General features: G+C 42.5%; 1 non-coding gene across 1 annotated transcript; it reads left to right on the top strand.

Annotated features, from left to right (window-relative positions):
• The first annotated feature begins 8,266 nt into the window (after positions 1 to 8,266).
• On the top strand, positions 8,267 to 8,385 carry LOC138693866 (5S ribosomal RNA). Its single transcript, XR_011330552.1, has one exon. It is a non-coding gene; the product is annotated as a 5S ribosomal RNA (ribosomal RNA).
• Positions 8,386 to 19,639: the final 11,254 nt, after the last annotated feature.

Raw genomic sequence — 19,639 nt, 5'->3', positions numbered from 1 at the left:
GTTATAAATGTTATCGTAATACCCACCCGAGGTCACAAAGGTCACAGTCTTCCGCTTGTCCTTTCCTAAGCAGACCACGTCTGTACTATCGAAAATAATGAGTCACAGTTATAGTTTCGTGAAAGTAAAAAATGTTAGATAGGAGACAAGTAGCTACTCTTATACAATCATAATCACATTTTGTATCCAATATAGTATAAACGAGCTACATGTAAGTACTGTGTAAAGTTTCATTAAAACAATATATTATATATGAGACAAGTCACTAATTTTTGTCAAAACGCATCGTCTATAAAGGGGTAGTTTCTCCTCTTATACAGTAGTGACTATAGTGCGAAGTTTCATGGAAATATGTCACATTTTTAGTCCAGCTAGATTTGCTTTCTGGACCACTTTGAGCCTTGGCGCTTGTGATCGGTCGGACGGAGGATCACTCGTCCCGGCGGCGTTAACCCTTAATTTGGTAAATATATATAATGTGCAATATTATAGAACTGTGAAATTTTTTTTTAATTTTCCTAAGAAACTTTGTTATCCATCGTTCTATTAAAAAATTGTTTATTAACCTATAGGATACATTGCGATATTTGTCAAACAGGCTGTGGGAAAATGCTGATACGGTGAGGAATGGAAAGGGAGAAACCATTTATATTATTGAGGTGACCTTGAACTGAGGGTAGTAGGAACGAGACCTGGAGTACGGTACAACCGGCTCTTCCGAGAAATAACTAGTGGCCCTGAAAAGGGCCTTTTTGCGGGCAGGAGTACCTTTGTTAATTCAAGCCCTCTCGCCGCGGATGCGCCTAGCCAGCTGAATATCCTTGGGCATAATGGTCACGCGCTTGGCGTGGATGGCGCAAAGGTTGGTATCCTCGAAGAGACCGACGAGGTATGCCTCGCTTGCCTCCTGCAAGGCCATTACGGCTGAGCTCTGGAAACGGAGGTCGGTTTTGAAATCCTGAGCGATTTCACGCACCAAGCGCTGGAAAGGCAGCTTGCGGATGAGGAGCTCGGTGCTCTTCTGGTAACGACGGATCTCGCGAAGAGCAACTGTACCAGGGCGGTATCGATGGGGTTTCTTCACGCCTCCAGTAGCCGGTGCGCTCTTCCTAGCGGCCTTCGTTGCCAGCTGCTTTCGTGGAGCCTTGCCTCCCGTGGACTTACGCGCAGTTTGCTTCGTACGTGCCATCGCTTACTCCTTAGTCCTCGCAACCCAAGTTGACGCAATACAGTCGCCCCCGCTGCCCCCAAGAGGGGTATTTATGTCTTCGCCCGTTGAGAAGCCACGCCCCTTCCGTAATGTGATTGGTCCCTCCACCACGACTGAGACTACACTCGACCAACCTACAACTGACTCCCATGAGACCACTACGCTACAGACTAAATTGACAACACTAGACCCGTGGACCGAACTAAAAAACTGGCCGTCTGAAAGAGCGAACCGATCAGTAATGGTCGAAGACGCTGACCCAGACTTACTAGCGACGCTCCAACCTCCTCATCGAGCCGACACATTGACACTTGGACCAAGAACGAGAGTGTTCACATTCTCGACACGACTCAAACTACAGAAAGCTACGAGACCCGACCCAAAGCAATTCGGGAAGAAAGCCCGCTACATTGCGCCACCGACCGCAACTCTACAAGGACCTTGGACGCTACCGACTGACCCTCCTGCACCATCCCGATCCGTGAAACCCGACCGGCCCTCAGAAGGTCCTTCCTCTGAACCCACCAGACTCGAAACCCCTCCACTGCAACACATCCAGGACTCGTACTTTTACACCACGAGTGAATCTGCCTCTTCTGAAGGTTCAAATGAATCCGAAGGAGAGGTAGACCAAGACTGGCAGAACGCCAAGTCACGGCGCAAGAAGAAGACTCGACCAACCGCGAGCGCCGGTTCGACCACGGCAGCCGAGAAGGTCAAGCCCAGTCCACAACCTGCTCCCCAGAATTCCCTTGCACCCACACCACCACCAGACCGAGACACCACAGCCGCAAGTGAACGACTCAAGAGCAGAACGACTGTGAAAATCACTAGACACACGACTGACAACAATAACCCACTGTTCATCCAGAAGCTTATAAGACAGAACAACTTAAACATGGAAACTCCGAGACAATACTGGGCCTACTCTACAGGAACGACGACACTTACCTTCCCGACGATTGACGAGGCGGAACGATTTGTTAAAGCCATACCGGCCAGAACTTTTGGACCGTCCGCACAACTTTTCATCGTCCATACACCATCTCACCAAGGACAAAGACTTCCACGAAACCGAGAGATCAGTGTCGTCATGAAGAATGTCGGCACCCAGATCCCGGAGGACGAATTGTTGCAGATTCTACGGGAAAAGTTCCCTGGAATCAAGCGCATCTCTAGAATAACCTCCGCCCAGACTAACCAGCCGACGCAGATGGTACGACTCATAGTACAAGACGTGACCACAGCCGACCAACTTCTATGTGGAATCAACATAGCCGGACGTAATTACAAAGTCGAGCCAGCCCACGAGACAGTATTCCACAGACCGTGTCAGAACTGCGCCCAGTATGGACATAACAAAACCGACTGCCGAAACGACAAGACGTGTTTCACTTGCGGAAAAAATCCCGTCCACTGCAAACACCCACCAGACAACCAAGTCAAGTTCTGCGCCAGCTGCAAGAGCGATACCCACTATACGGGCCAAGCACGCTGTCCAAACTACCCCCGACATAACCCAACCCAACAAACTCCAACCCACATCCCGGTTCAAACACCCCAACAGATCCCTCCACCAATTCCTAAACCCTCACAATCCAGTCCAATCCAACTTCCCGAACCAAGACCTGGAATATCGTACGCCAGTGCGGTAAACCCGACAACGACCGACACGACAGAACCAACAACGGAACCGACACAGACTAACACCGAACAAATCGTAGCAGCAGCTCTAAATTCTGCAATGCAGAAAATAGAAAGCTACATCGACCAACAGATCAACAGACTGCGAGATGAAATTGTGATGTTCACAATTTCACTCCTCACGACAGACGCCCAACCCAAGACAAGACGATCGACTTTAGCAACAGCTAACCAGACAGCAAGACGGCTCTTACGCAGACAAGTTGCTCACCACTTTGTGGGTAACAAACTACAACTATCACTAGCACCACTGAAACGTGACACGACCAACCACAGACAAACAACCAACAGCGGCCCTTCATAGGGCCGCGCGACAAAAGTAAACCACAACCAACACAGACAACAGCTTCATCCAGCCACATAAATCTGCAAGATAACAGCATCCAAGGCCAACGCAGCAGCCTGGTGTGAGCGGAGAAGACGCTGACCCGTAGGGAGTCCAACGAGCGAAGCCTAGCCGGGACCACGCCTCAACTGTCGCTACAGACAAAACATCGTAACCTGAAGAGGGCATATGTAAGACCCTAAAACAGGTTGCCCTTTGGGCAAACAACTTTGAGCTTGAGCTGAGCCGTCGAGATCACTTTTAACCTTCGTCACACGAGCAACATGACTGGACGCGGCAAGGGAGGCAAGGGTCTTGGCAAAGGTGGAGCGAAGCGCCACAGGAAGGTTCTCCGAGATAATATTCAGGGCATCACGAAGCCGGCCATTCGTCGTCTCGCCCGACGTGGAGGCGTAAAGCGTATCTCCGGCCTCATCTACGAGGAGACGAGAGGTGTTCTCAAGGTCTTTCTGGAGAACGTAATCCGTGACGCTGTAACATACACCGAGCACGCGAAGCGGAAGACAGTCACGGCCATGGACGTGGTATACGCCTTGAAGAGGCAGGGGAGGACTCTCTACGGGTTCGGCGGTTAGACTGCCTACACACGTCTGCTGCCGAATCCGTCGGCAAAACGGCCCTTTTCAGGGCCATAAAATCCGTCTAAAAAGGGCAGTAGTTGTCGAGATTAATTTAATTCACCTTTACTGTGTGACCACTAGCTCAACAGGCCAGTGCGGAAAACAGAACTTATTTCGTAGGGGCACTTCAGTATCAGCAAAAGACGTTGTAAGAAATGCCTCTCCGTTTTTCAAATGGGTCTGACCCCAACGCTTGGTATATCAAGTGGAAAGACCGGATTCCTCTGTGAAGCCTTGCTCCTCGGATTATGTTACCTGTTACTGTAAACTTCTGTAAGTCAATAATCACTGTCCGAAGAATTGGTGGGTAATATGACAACGCAGGTAGGCAATGCTCACCAGACCGTAACAAGGAACCGAGGGGATTGACACATACTGAACATCACATCACCACGTTTTTGCAATGCCAACTTTTAGGTCATAGGAATCCAGTGTGGTAAACACTGGGGAGAAGAGGTACACATCGCATGTCAGAACACAGGACTTCGTCCTGTCAGACAACTTCCACGTATAGCTTGCGTCATTTCGGTTCGAACGAAACGACAGAGAGAGGGGAAATTCGAACGCAAATTGTCAAAGCCTTCGATTCCTACGAGAAGGTCATGTCATCATCTCAGTATTGGGGTTCCTGCGCGTGCGGCCAATATGTGCACCAACAAACAAACGCATTAGGAACTCTATTATAACGCCGTAAGTTGTTCACCAGTTATCGATTTCTTATTCAAAATTAGTTTCATTCGTAGTATGTAGTAAAGTAAACTAGTATATTCAAACGTATATGTCTAAAACCACGATGGGCACCAAAGAAGGGGACTTGTGATTATTTTCACGATAATCTCCATTACTCTAATATGATAGAAATATATTACATAAATTTCGAAGCCAACTATGTACTTTGGCATCATCATCTAATTTAATTCGTATTGTGTTAAATTATATAATAATAATGAAACCTTTCTATATGCATCAGTATAATGTGTTATCACACAATAGCCTAGTAAATGTACAACGGTTTCAAGTACTTCAGTGCGAACCTGGGACAACGACATCGTTCAGAGCACAAAATTACAGAATGATGATATTAAATCAGCCCACCGGTATAGAGAGAGAGAGAAAGTTGACACGCGTAATGAAATTACATTACGAAGCCGTGAGAGAGGATTAACAATACTGGCTATTTCTGACTTTTGTGAGGTTAGTGGGGCCCTTAAAAGGGCCGTTTTACGGAGAAGGGGCTTAAGCCTTCTTCTCGGTTTTCTTCGGGAGGAGAACCGCCTGGATGTTGGGCAACACACCACCCTGGGCGATGGTGACGCCGGACAGGAGTTTGTTCAGCTCCTCGTCGTTGCGAATGGCGAGCTGTAAGTGACGAGGAATGATCCTAGTCTTCTTGTTGTCACGAGCTGCGTTGCCAGCCAACTCGAGAACTTCGGCCGCCAGGTACTCCATCACCGCGGCCAGGTAGACTGGCGCACCGGCACCAACTCGCTCTGCGTAATTGCCCTTACGCAAAAGACGGTGGATACGGCCTACCGGGAACTGCAACCCAGCACGGCTGGATCGAGACTTTGACTTTCCCTTCACCTTGCCTCCCTTTCCACGACCCGACATGATGCTACTCCTACTTGCAGCTGTTTAACTACAAGAACGACGCCTCGCCCACGGTAACCTTCACTTTTACGCCAACGTCAATAATCGACAGCGGACCAATCGTAAAGTCACAAACGTTTGCGCTGTTTCTATTGGCTCGCACTGGGAAGGCAGTACGGCATTGTCCCTGCGACTTAAATATTTTTCTCCCTCCGGGCTCATCATAATCATAAACAATAGACTACACCATTTCATTGAGGACAATGACATCATCCCAGACACACAAGCCGGATTCAGAAAAGGCATAGAAATCCCAGACCAAATCCTCAAAATCTTGACACCAATTGAATCCGGCTTTGAGAGACACATGACATCAACAGTGGTGACAATCGACACAACCAGAGCATTTGACTCCATTTGGCATGACGGACTACGATATAAGCTACACAACATCGGCCTTCCCCCACCCCTAACCCGCTGGCTATCAGATTTTATTCGTAACAGAACCGCCCACATAAAAATTAACAGCTCCCTATCCCAACCATTCCAAATTGAAGGCGGAGTCCCACAGGGCACAGTACTCTCCCCAATCCTTTTCAATATATATGTTTCTGACATCCCCATCCCACCCCGCGAAGGCGTACATATCGGACAATTTGCTGACGACATTATTATCACAGCCACAGCCCACGACATCAGATACACAAACAGCCATGTCAACGAAACACTACGGAACCTAAACGTCTGGCTAGACATGTGGCGCATGAGAATCAATCCTGCAAAGTCACAAACAATGATTCTAAAAAAGAGACGCTACCCCAAAAAACTCATGAGAGATCGTTATGCCATCCGCTGCAAAAACTCCATAATCCCATACACCAACCACATCACATACCTCGGCATCACCATATCAAACAAACTGAAACTACACCGTCACGTCATCAACATCAAATCACGCATCACAAACGCCATCAAACTCCTCTACAACGTCGCAGGCAACCAAGCAAAGCCAGGGTGCCGGCCACATACAACAGCTCTAATTTACAAATCAATTATCCGACCGTCACTTTTACACGCGTCCCAGCTGTTCTCCAGAGTATCTAACTCTCAACTTTCTCAATTAGAATCACTGGAACGTAGACTTCTACGCAAAACATTTCAACTGCCACGAAACACACAAAATAGAACAGTATACACCATCTCTAACATCAAACCCATCACCCTATATATACAACACAAAAACATAAAATACACACATAAAGCTATTAATAAAAATTTCACCTCTGTACTCTTCCAAACAATACCACCCGGTCAGCCCCACCTCACAGTCTCCCGTCTGATGAATGACCACCAAGAATACTTAGCAAGGCAGCACTAGACAACCACACACCAAACAACCTCTCCCCCGTGCTTTCTTCTTCAAGCAAAACTATCTATAACACAACAAAATCTAAGACCTGAAAAGGGTTATACAAAATCCCTAAAGCAGGTCCACGGCACAGATGTTCTGTGTCCAAATGTCGTCGTCGTCGGGCTCATCATCAGACGAGCACCATGCCCCCCAAAGCTTCCGGAAAGGCTGCCAAGAAGGCCGGCAAGGCCCAGAAGAATATTTCGAAGGGCGATAAGAAGAAGAAGCGCAAGAGGAAGGAGAGCTACGCCATTTACATCTACAAGGTTCTGAAACAAGTTCACCCAGACACGGGAATCAGTTCAAAGGCTATGAGCATCATGAACAGCTTCGTTAACGACATCTTCGAGCGCATCGCCGCGGAAGCTTCGCGGCTCGCGCATTACAACAAGCGGTCGACCATCACCAGTCGGGAGATCCAGACAGCCGTCCGTCTCCTGCTACCCGGTGAGCTGGCCAAGCACGCCGTCAGTGAAGGGACCAAGGCCGTCACAAAATACACTAGTTCCAAGTAAGCGGGAGTGCTTGCTAGGGAATCAGCAACCGGCCCTTTTAAGGGCCACAAGTTATTCATAACAGAGTAGATGAATGAAGAACAACAGCGGTTCCCACCGAGTGAAAATTTAAATAATCACCCCGATAACACTTCTAGGATAGATAATACATTATAGGCAGTCCATGGGAGACTTGGATCCACGAGGCAAATTCGTTTCCTTAATAGTTTCGTACGACTTATATGAGAGCGCGGTGTCATTCCTACTCACTTGGCAGCATTAATTGTTGAGGGAAAACAACTTAGAAGGTAACTTGTCGACCGCGGGCATAATCCTTCCGCAGGCCACTACTGAGAATCTGTGGACATACGGGTAATCTATCTTTATTGAAACTCGGGTTCATAACATACGACTGATACTTTATATATCTGTCACGTAATCCATCAAGAGACAAATGTCCCCCCCCCCCTAGTCAGTAGCGAGCTTCAGTCCATTCGTAGTAGCCGCCGGTGCAAGAAGTGAATTGAAGTTTGTGTGAAGTTCCGTAGTATGGCATGAAAATGATGTCGAAAATCCGACTACAGTTCCACAACCATGTGGTTGAAAGGAGGCTCCGCTGTTGAACAACAATCCACCTGTGGCTTAACTTAGAATGCCGACTAGCTGTTTTATTAATCCCGTGTCAATCCAGCAGTGTGTGACGTTGAAACGTAACCAAACTGCCGTTGATAGATAGATTTATCATCTATCCCAATGACATCCAACGAGCTTGGTAATTTAGGTACAGAGTCTAAGCAGGCAGTTTACGTGTGTGTGTGAGCGAGTGCAGGTTTTATCGAGTGCACCCCAATCCCATCGTCCTCAAGTGCCTACAGATTACGCAGTTTCATCGGCAACGGCCATACCATGTTGAAAATACCGGTTCTCGTCCGATCACCGAAGTCAAGCAACATTGGGCGTGGTCAGTACTTGGATGGGTGACCGCTTGGGAACACCACGTGCCGTTGGCGATTTTTTTTTTTACGTCACTATTTCCAGCGTGTTCTAATAAGACTTATGGGATATTATGTTCCCTTCCCTATTCCAGCTATAGCTTGGATGATGACGCCGCTGCATAATTGTAGAGTAATTGATAATTCTTAAGTACTTGCAGCTCCGTATTGAAACTTATGACTGGTAGCATATTCATATGAGACGGTTCACTTCTCTGCGTTTTCTCGAAGAAGGGAATATGTATTCAGGGGATTGTGAACGTACCTCGCGCTCTCCCTAGAAGTTAGAGACATTTTAGGTAAAGAATGTAATATACTGTACATATATGGCTAATTAAAATCCCATTAGTTACTACATTTCAGTGGGTAGTACAAATTCCATAATGAAAATATCTCTGTCCTAGTAGTTGTATCCTTTAAAGAAGCTCGTTGTTTTCCCATGATGAAGGGCAGAACTTGGTCGGTAGAAATTTAAACAGACTGCATTATCAGACCAGGCGTTATTTCAATATCAGCGTTTAGTTTAGGAAATATAGCAATAGCGGAGTTGGGAGAAGTAGTTATAGCATGTACAGTAAGTATAAACAGTTCGCTGTACTGTACAGTGAATATAAATATTTGAATGTACGATGGCAAAACATCAGACATACAGTACGTAGCTCACATATCTTAAAAAATAAATAAATAAAAATAAAGAAGACATTCTGAGGAGTGAGTGGAAAGTGCATATTATAATGAATATTTTTAACTCTCAGTTGACATTGAGAGAGAAAGCCATGCATCGGGGAACCGGTGACTGTTTTTGCGTTACCTTCTGCTATTGGCGTTGTTGGTTAGTAACGAATGAAAGAGGTAGGACGCGGAATCAAATGTCAAAAAACGATAGGGAAATAATAGTAACTGGTTGTATTTCGATCGAGCTCGGCGTGCTGATTCACCAGTGGGGTGTTTCACAAAGTTTACAATCTTTGGAAATTGTGAACTCTGTTTGTAAACTTCTGTTTCACAATCTTTGTTTGTAAAGGTGGACTGTACAAAGGAAATCAAATCTTTACGAATGAAATTTTGCGCTCTTTACAAGTGATATGTTTGTTTCACAACGAAGGAGTAATTTTACAAACGTGTAAACTAAACTTTACTAGTGAAGTTAGCACATTTTCTACAGTAGCCCTGTTGAAATAGCTTCTAATTGTGAATGAAAAAAATAAACACATATGTATAAAATCAATTTTATAGTAACAGGGTACCATTAAGAATTACACTGAAGCAGTTGTGATGTTATTGAGTAGTTCTAGCGACTCAGACGAAGATTTTGCATTTAGGCCTAACGTAGAATTTTCCGGCCACGTTCGTATCATTGTACGAATATTAATGAAAGGTTTCGAATGAATCCCGCGCTATACTTCAGAATACCGCGTTAGTTCTTATATACGAGGAACGTATTTAATAAATACTCGCACTTAAAGAAGAAAAACTTTGCACCGAAAACCAATCACTTAATAATGCAATGTCGGCATTACTTACGCAGTATTCTGAAGTCGTTCCGAATCCCATTTCGCTGTAATCTCTCCTACAAGATATGGGACATCACATGCAACATCTGAAAGGGAAAAGTGGTGCCCTAACCACAAAGCGAGAACTGCATTGGTTGCATAGTAGCTCTCAGTTCCCTGCGTTAGCAGATAAGAACGGAATTTATAAGATTACAGTGTGCAAAAGTTCACACATGGTAGTTGATGTTGTTACAAGATTGAAAAAACTCGAGGCGGGTTATTGATCACCGAATGTGCTTACTCGGGCAAAGGATTTTTATGCTCCTCCTGCTGGGTTCCCTAATGTTGGCGAGGTTATGGATGAAACAATAAAATATACTGATGGACCAGCAGAGAGCGAAGTTGATTTTAATGGATGGACATGTTAGCTGCTCTATCAACTGCATATAACTACGTGGGTCAAATCCATTATTTATCAATTATTTGAATGAATTTCGCGCTAACTTTCGTCAGTTAAGTCGTAGGCTAATTAATGCATTGGTATGCTCGACCAATTGCATGCCGCGAAACTCCGTTGTCGCCGATGTAGCAAAATCTAAATAAAATATATATAAAAAAATATAAACATGTCCATCGATAGTTCTAAAATTACAGCTACTTTACCTCTGATCCTTAGTGATTTTTGTAAACTGTCGTTGGCGATTTTGTTCAACCAATTATGCGTATTTGTAAGTTTGTTTCGCCGATTTTGTAAAGTTCGTTAAAACATACAAGTGAATAAGATTGCATTGTGAAACACAGTTAACAAGCATATGTAATATTTCCGTTGTTAATTGTATATTGTTAATTTGTAATTTGTTAGCGTTGTGAAACATGCCCCCATTTACCTTTAGAGGTAATATCTACATTAATATTTAGTTAAAATTTAAAGAAATTTTAAACGAATGGAAGCTGCATTTTAATTCACCCCAAATTACTATGTTCCCTTTCAGATTATCAGCTGTTGTTGTTGTTGTCGTTGTTGTATTGTAAGTTCTCACTTATTGTTAGCTAGCCGTACCCGTTCGCTCCGCTCCACCTGTTAGAAATAAATATAAAGTAATTACATAATTAAAATAGGACGACTGATCCATGGAACAACTTTTACAACAGCGCAAGATAATCTGCTTCGCATATTACCCAATTTTTTTTTAGCACTGCATTTATTGCATATATATTTTATGTATTTTAACACGATTCAATTGAGCATAGTTAAAATATGAATTATTAAAATAATGGATTGCCAAGCTAAAGTACTATTACTGCATACTAAATCAATACACTCTCGTTGTTCGTTAATTCTCTGAGATTAAAATGCGTGTACATAAATATTATTTTAAGAAATACAGAAAACGAATGTACAAAATAGCCTATCAAATTTTCTGTGCATAAGAAGCTATTTTAATCTTACCTGTCCTCGATTTACTCAGACGTTACTGTAATAACATTATAGCATTATGTCCATCTAGAGAAACTACAGTTTCCAATGGTGAAATAATAACTAATTATACAAATCAGTTAATTTACGAGCTTGTGATATTACTTCATACAAACACAGAAACATTCCCTGTAGGCTATGTTTAATAGCTTTCGATTGTTTGTTGATGTCCAAGGCCCCTGTTTCGATTGTTGTTGTCCAAGGCCCCTTATAGACGAAGTCATTTGTTCTTAATTCATTGCACCGTCTTAGATAGCGTTATTTTAATTTTAAAACTCATTTATCTCATTAAATATCAGTCCTATCAAAATGTTGTAAAAAAATAAAACTTAACGGAAATCATTTTTAAAGGAACATCTGTTATGTAACATTTTTTCTCAAATATCAATAATAAGCGAGATATTTCGATTTATTTAATTAAGGCCCCCTTATAACCCCCCTTTTAAATAAAGTATTTCGAATGCCATATAGCCTAAAATCTAAGTTACAACAAACTTAATTTATATTCCAGTTTTCATATAAATCGGTTCAGCCATTATCGCGTGAAAAGGTAACAAACATACAGACAGACATACAAACAAAATTTTCAAAAATGCGATTTTCGGTTTCAGGGTGGTTAATTATATATGTTAGGACCAATTACTTTTGGAAAATCGAAACTTACCAGAAAAATTTCGGCTACAGATTTATTATTAGTATAGATAGTACGAGATACGACCGCAATTTTGTACGACTAGTGTAATGAAGGAATGCAAAAAATTATTTTGGAACTTTGCAATGTTAGTCTATCATTAAAATAAAATTAAATCTTAATTCGTCCCTTTTGCAGGAGTCTTCTTCATCCAGTATGTTGTTGGCTGATATGGAGGAGGAGGGGGGGGGGGACATGCTCTAAAGGGATAAAATTTGCTTAGCAAATCGATATGGTGACTAACGCTTGCAATGCGTCATAGCTATAATTGTACTGCGCGGTAATTTCAGAGTAATAAGAGTTCAGTTCAGGGATCTGCTAATTTCTTCATATTGTGTTCGGCAATGGAATAGTACCGCAGTAGCATTAAGAGGTTTTTATAATTTGAACTGATATGTGCAGGTATATTGACCCCCCCCCTCCCACCGCTGGCCGACGCGGACTGCAATGACAACAGTAAGCCACACGTCATACGTAAGCCTTTCTTCTTCTTCTTCTTCTTTGCTCGCCTGGCAAATACAGTCTTGGATTTCACATATTCAATTTTTCACAGTCCCAACTCCCTTGCATGGACGTGTTTTCACGTACCTTTAAAGTTTCTCCTCTCATTCATTCAGTCTATTCGCAAGCCTGAGGGTTTTCCGTGGTTTTCCCTAAGGAGCTAAGACAAATGTAGGGATGAGCCCAGAAAGAAAAGGGCATTCACTTCCTTAGACCCTGGTAACTGCTCTTTCTAGAGGAAGGAGGAGGAGAAAGAAACCCCCCCACCCCCACCGACGTGGACTGCAATGACAACAGTAAGCAACACGTTATATGTAAAGCCTTTATTATTATTATTATTATTATTATTATTATTATTATTATTATTATTATTATTATTATTATTATTATTATTATTTACAATGGGACTAAAGGTGGTGTAGATACACTATGTCAAATGTGCCACAATCTTTCCTGCAATAGAAAGACGAGGCGCTGGCCACTAGCAATATTTTACAACATGCTAAATATTGCAAGTATAAATTCATGGATAATTTATAGTTAGAAGAACTCAGAAAACAATATCAAGAAAACAATTCATTTTCCAATTGTGTGAAGAGCTGACAAAACCGTGGATGCAGCACCGCTTTGCACGTCCTACTTTACACCGATCTCTGCGGGCAACAATTGAAGAACATCTGAACATTGCTGTGCAACAACAATGCCAGGTAATGCAGCCAGATGGTGAACGTACTGTTTGCTATAAATGTCCTGCAAAGAAGAGGAGAATGATGACAACATTTTGTGGACTTTGCAAAAAGGGGTTCTGCAGAGAACATCGCGCTGTTGTTTGCACTAATTGTAAATAGGACAATAACATGAACGTAAAGACTTTATGACAAACTTAAAATTAAATGAACACTAATGGCTACGAAATGTGTAAAAGTTGTTAAATGTGTGATATTGAGTTGATTTCAGTTAATTAAAATGTGAGTAGTAAAAATTACGAATGCTTACCTTTAACATGAGTACAGTGATGATTACCTGTCTAGGGTTAAGTAGTCGCGTGGTGAGTTTAGGAATTCCCAGACCACCTCTAAGATTGTTTAAAATAAAGGTATTGTAATCGTACGTTTCTGTCTTTTGTCAATAGTAACGTTGACCTTTCTTTTTCGAGAAAACAAAATCTGTTGTACAGTTAAAGGTACTGAAATAGTAAGAAATTTTCTGAAATCCCCACGCGTTTGCAAGTGTAAGTCTCTGTTGTAACCTGTTGATTTACGAGAGACTGTGTGTGCTTTCGTACAGTGTTTCTAAAATGTGCAGTAACGAGTCAGAAATCATTGGAATGTAGTGTAGGTGTGTTTGTTATAACCGGGAATCAATCCGCAGTACTTGACCAATCAACTACGGGAAATATCAGAAAAATTGGCAGGAGTTAGCAAGAAAAACAAAGGTAAAATATCACGTGAACGAGCACCGATACCGAGCACTATGTACAATATACCCTAGAGAAAAAGACAAGAAAACAAAAGTCAACCGCTGCAAGTGTTACGAAGTGGTGTGTGAAACATATAATGAAGAATGTCTGCGGGAAGCGCATCTAGTGAGATAAAGGGTGAAATGGAGGATTCTGCTAAAAATAAAGAAAGGAAGAAAAATGTTTACAGTTAATACAAGTATTGTTTTCTCTTGTGGGTTTATGTTTAGTATAATAGATGTGTGTGTGTGTGTGTGTGTGTGTGTGTGTGTGTGTGAAAAAAGTGAAAAAAATAACAGGTCTGTAATAATAATAGTTAATAATTCTGTAGTTCACTGCAAAAACTGTATAGCCATAAAAGGACAGATGATAATAACGTTGTTATCTTATTCTTGCTGCTGTGTAAGCCTAAGTTTCCACGTGAGGGATAGAAGAGACATGACAACATATAGCATTACAATTTGTTTAATGTGTATAAATTTCTTTAATACTGATTTTTCTCAGAACAAGCTGTGTGAGGGTTAAAGAGTTCTTGCACTGAAGCTCAGAATATATTATTATTATTATTATTATTATTATTATTATTATTATTATTATTATTATTATTATTATTATTATTATTATTATTGTGTGAAGAGTTGTATCGGAAGTGCTTTATAGACTAAATTAATAATTTCTATCTTAACTGAAATATTTACATTATATTTCACACAGTATAGTTACAGGTAGCATAAATTCAGATAATGGTTTTTATATGGGAATCTACTTCTTGTGTTTAGAGGCTACATTTATACAGAGTTAATAATTTCTCCCCTATGTAACATATTTCCATGAAATTTTATACGCATCTATGCAAAAACGAATTATGCTCGTGTAATTAGGGAATTAGGGAAAAATTAGTTTTTCTGATAATTTTTAATGTTTTAATAGAAATTATGCTCCTAAAAGATGACTAGCCTGCCATATTTTTCGCAGTTGGTAACAAAATGCTAGATTCATGGATATACTCCATAATTTAGTTGTTCATTATATGTTCAAGAAGTGTTGAATTTTTCTTGGAGAAATTAAGCTCCTTCATCCAGACTCTGAAAAGTGGCTGCTGTCGAATTCGTAAAGCGCCACCAAGAGATGAATATAACATCTAAGTTTGCAGGATGTAGCAGCTAAATTTTAAGCCGTATAGAGTTTAATATTTGATTAATGTGTGGGTAGAAGAATTGAAAGTTAACTCAGGTTTACTTGTAATGCACAGCCTGTTAAATATGTCGTAAAAAAAAAAAAAAAAAAAAAAACTAGTTGCACAAATCTCAGTAAACGTGCCAATTAAATGAATGCTAACGTATTATAGATTGCTTTTCGCGTATTAAATGAAAGTACACATCTTGTCCTATGACCTCCATAAGGGAAGGTTTAACAGTATAAAACAGCCACTGACCCCACGAACAAAAATCAACTGAAGAGCGTGACTTTAAAAAAAAAACTCATGTTTTGTCCCACCTCTTACTGATATTGATGTTTTGTATGCTGTTGTGCACAATGCCTAGCTTTTGTTTAAGCCTAGATATTACTTAAACTTCGGTTATGATGAAGTTGATTTTCTTACATAGTTTTGCGTTCTGGACAACTGTGCGCCGGCATCTCTCGGAACATCCGAGATCAGGTCCCTATCCCCTCCACCGCAAAGTCAAATAGCGTCTGTCACTTGATTTTGAATATTAAACAAACATACCATCACGGCATTTCCGTTATGGCATCTGGTGTCATCAATAAGCTACAAATAAAGAAAGAAAGAAAGAAAGAAAGAAAGAAAGAAAGTAGCACAGTCACTGTCCTGAACAAGGTACGCAAGTATTATTTTAATTAATGCGTATCGCCTACCAGCCGCCGAAACTATTCGACAGGAGAGTGAATATCCTACACGGTCCTGTAAAAATGTTCTGAATACACTAAATGACGTGTAATTTTTTTTCTATTATTAGGACAATTGAACGTGTCATTGCTCCTGCGGGTTGCTTTGTTTCACACCACAGAGAATTCAGGTTCTCAACCCCCCGGGATTCTAGAGATAAGAGAGCGATGAGGTTAAAGGAGTAGGCGTTTGTTCGTGTTTTTGTTTTTACTTTAGAAAAATTGCGAAACGTGACGCAATAGCGATAAGTTTTATGAACAAGTTTGCTGAATCGACCAATTGAAGGTAATTTATATTTTGCTAAAGAAGAGAGGAGATTAATGAAATCAGTTATTGTAATAATCGTAGTAGATTGAAGGAATTGTTTGTATTCAAACTCCTTTTTGAAATAAGCTGCTCGGATGCTTATCAGGGTGACGGTTATAAATGTTATCGTAATACCCACCCGAGGTCACAAAGGTCACAGTCTTCCGCTTGTCCTTTCCTAAGCAGACCACGTCTGTACTATCGAAAATAATGAGTCACAGTTATAGTTTCGTGAAAGTAAAAAATGTTAGATAGGAGACAAGTAGCTACTCTTATACAATCATAATCACATTTTGTATCCAATATAGTATAAACGAGCTACATGTAAGTACTGTGTAAAGTTTCATTAAAACAATATATTATATATGAGACAAGTCACTAATTTTTGTCAAAACGCATCGTCTATAAAGGGGTAGTTTCTCCTCTTATACAGTAGTGACTATAGTGCGAAGTTTCATGGAAATATGTCACATTTTTAGTCCAGCTAGATTTGCTTTCTGGACCACTTTGAGCCTTGGCGCTTGTGATCGGTCGGACGGAGGATCACTCGTCCCGGCGGCGTTAACCCTTAATTTGGTAAATATATATAATGTGCAATATTATAGAACTGTGAAATTTTTTTTTAATTTTCCTAAGAAACTTTGTTATCCATCGTTCTATTAAAAAATTGTTTATTAACCTATAGGATACATTGCGATATTTGTCAAACAGGCTGTGGGAAAATGCTGATACGGTGAGGAATGGAAAGGGAGAAACCATTTATATTATTGAGGTGACCTTGAACTGAGGGTAGTAGGAACGAGACCTGGAGTACGGTACAACCGGCTCTTCCGAGAAATAACTAGTGGCCCTGAAAAGGGCCTTTTTGCGGGCAGGAGTACCTTTGTTAATTCAAGCCCTCTCGCCGCGGATGCGCCTAGCCAGCTGAATATCCTTGGGCATAATGGTCACGCGCTTGGCGTGGATGGCGCAAAGGTTGGTATCCTCGAAGAGACCGACGAGGTATGCCTCGCTTGCCTCCTGCAAGGCCATTACGGCTGAGCTCTGGAAACGGAGGTCGGTTTTGAAATCCTGAGCGATTTCACGCACCAAGCGCTGGAAAGGCAGCTTGCGGATGAGGAGCTCGGTGCTCTTCTGGTAACGACGGATCTCGCGAAGAGCAACTGTACCAGGGCGGTATCGATGGGGTTTCTTCACGCCTCCAGTAGCCGGTGCGCTCTTCCTAGCGGCCTTCGTTGCCAGCTGCTTTCGTGGAGCCTTGCCTCCCGTGGACTTACGCGCAGTTTGCTTCGTACGTGCCATCGCTTACTCCTTAGTCCTCGCAACCCAAGTTGACGCAATACAGTCGCCCCCGCTGCCCCCAAGAGGGGTATTTATGTCTTCGCCCGTTGAGAAGCCACGCCCCTTCCGTAATGTGATTGGTCCGCGGGTTTTAGTATATAAACCAAAAAATGACCCGCCGTCGAGATCACTTTTAACCTTCGTCACACGAGCAACATGACTGGACGCGGCAAGGGAGGCAAGGGTCTTGGCAAAGGTGGAGCGAAGCGCCACAGGAAGGTTCTCCGAGATAATATTCAGGGCATCACGAAGCCGGCCATTCGTCGTCTCGCCCGACGTGGAGGCGTAAAGCGTATCTCCGGCCTCATCTACGAGGAGACGAGAGGTGTTCTCAAGGTCTTTCTGGAGAACGTAATCCGTGACGCTGTAACATACACCGAGCACGCGAAGCGGAAGACAGTCACGGCCATGGACGTGGTATACGCCTTGAAGAGGCAGGGGAGGACTCTCTACGGGTTCGGCGGTTAGACTGCCTACACACGTCTGCTGCCGAATCCGTCGGCAAAACGGCCCTTTTCAGGGCCATAAAATCCGTCTAAAAAGGGCAGTAGTTGTCGAGATTAATTTAATTCACCTTTACTGTGTGACCACTAGCTCAACAGGCCAGTGCGGAAAACAGAACTTATTTCGTAGGGGCACTTCAGTATCAGCAAAAGACGTTGTAAGAAATGCCTCTCCGTTTTTCAAATGGGTCTGACCCCAACGCTTGGTATATCAAGTGGAAAGACCGGATTCCTCTGTGAAGCCTTGCTCCTCGGATTATGTTACCTGTTACTGTAAACTTCTGTAAGTCAATAATCACTGTCCGAAGAATTGGTGGGTAATATGACAACGCAGGTAGGCAATGCTCACCAGACCGTAACAAGGAACCGAGGGGATTGACACATACTGAACATCACATCACCACGTTTTTGCAATGCCAACTTTTAGGTCATAGGAATCCAGTGTGGTAAACACTGGGGAGAAGAGGTACACATCGCATGTCAGAACACAGGACTTCGTCCTGTCAGACAACTTCCACGTATAGCTTGCGTCATTTCGGTTCGAACGAAACGACAGAGAGAGGGGAAATTCGAACGCAAATTGTCAAAGCCTTCGATTCCTACGAGAAGGTCATGTCATCATCTCAGTATTGGGGTTCCTGCGCGTGCGGCCAATATGTGCACCAACAAACAAACGCATTAGGAACTCTATTATAACGCCGTAAGTTGTTCACCAGTTATCGATTTCTTATTCAAAATTAGTTTCATTCGTAGTATGTAGTAAAGTAAACTAGTATATTCAAACGTATATGTCTAAAACCACGATGGGCACCAAAGAAGGGGACTTGTGATTATTTTCACGATAATCTCCATTACTCTAATATGATAGAAATATATTACATAAATTTCGAAGCCAACTATGTACTTTGGCATCATCATCTAATTTAATTCGTATTGTGTTAAATTATATAATAATAATGAAACCTTTCTATATGCATCAGTATAATGTGTTATCACACAATAGCCTAGTAAATGTACAACGGTTTCAAGTACTTCAGTGCGAACCTGGGACAACGACATCGTTCAGAGCACAAAATTACAGAATGATGATATTAAATCAGCCCACCGGTATAGAGAGAGAGAGAAAGTTGACACGCGTAATGAAATTACATTACGAAGCCGTGAGAGAGGATTAACAATACTGGCTATTTCTGACTTTTGTGAGGTTAGTGGGGCCCTTAAAAGGGCCGTTTTACGGAGAAGGGGCTTAAGCCTTCTTCTCGGTTTTCTTCGGGAGGAGAACCGCCTGGATGTTGGGCAACACACCACCCTGGGCGATGGTGACGCCGGACAGGAGTTTGTTCAGCTCCTCGTCGTTGCGAATGGCGAGCTGTAAGTGACGAGGAATGATCCTAGTCTTCTTGTTGTCACGAGCTGCGTTGCCAGCCAACTCGAGAACTTCGGCCGCCAGGTACTCCATCACCGCGGCCAGGTAGACTGGCGCACCGGCACCAACTCGCTCTGCGTAATTGCCCTTACGCAAAAGACGGTGGATACGGCCTACCGGGAACTGCAACCCAGCACGGCTGGATCGAGACTTTGACTTTCCCTTC

This window comes from Periplaneta americana, unplaced genomic scaffold (assembly GCF_040183065.1).
Source record: "Periplaneta americana isolate PAMFEO1 unplaced genomic scaffold, P.americana_PAMFEO1_priV1 scaffold_24, whole genome shotgun sequence".
Taxonomy (NCBI): domain Eukaryota; kingdom Metazoa; phylum Arthropoda; class Insecta; order Blattodea; family Blattidae; genus Periplaneta; species Periplaneta americana.
This window is presented reverse-complemented; position numbering and strand designations above follow the sequence as displayed.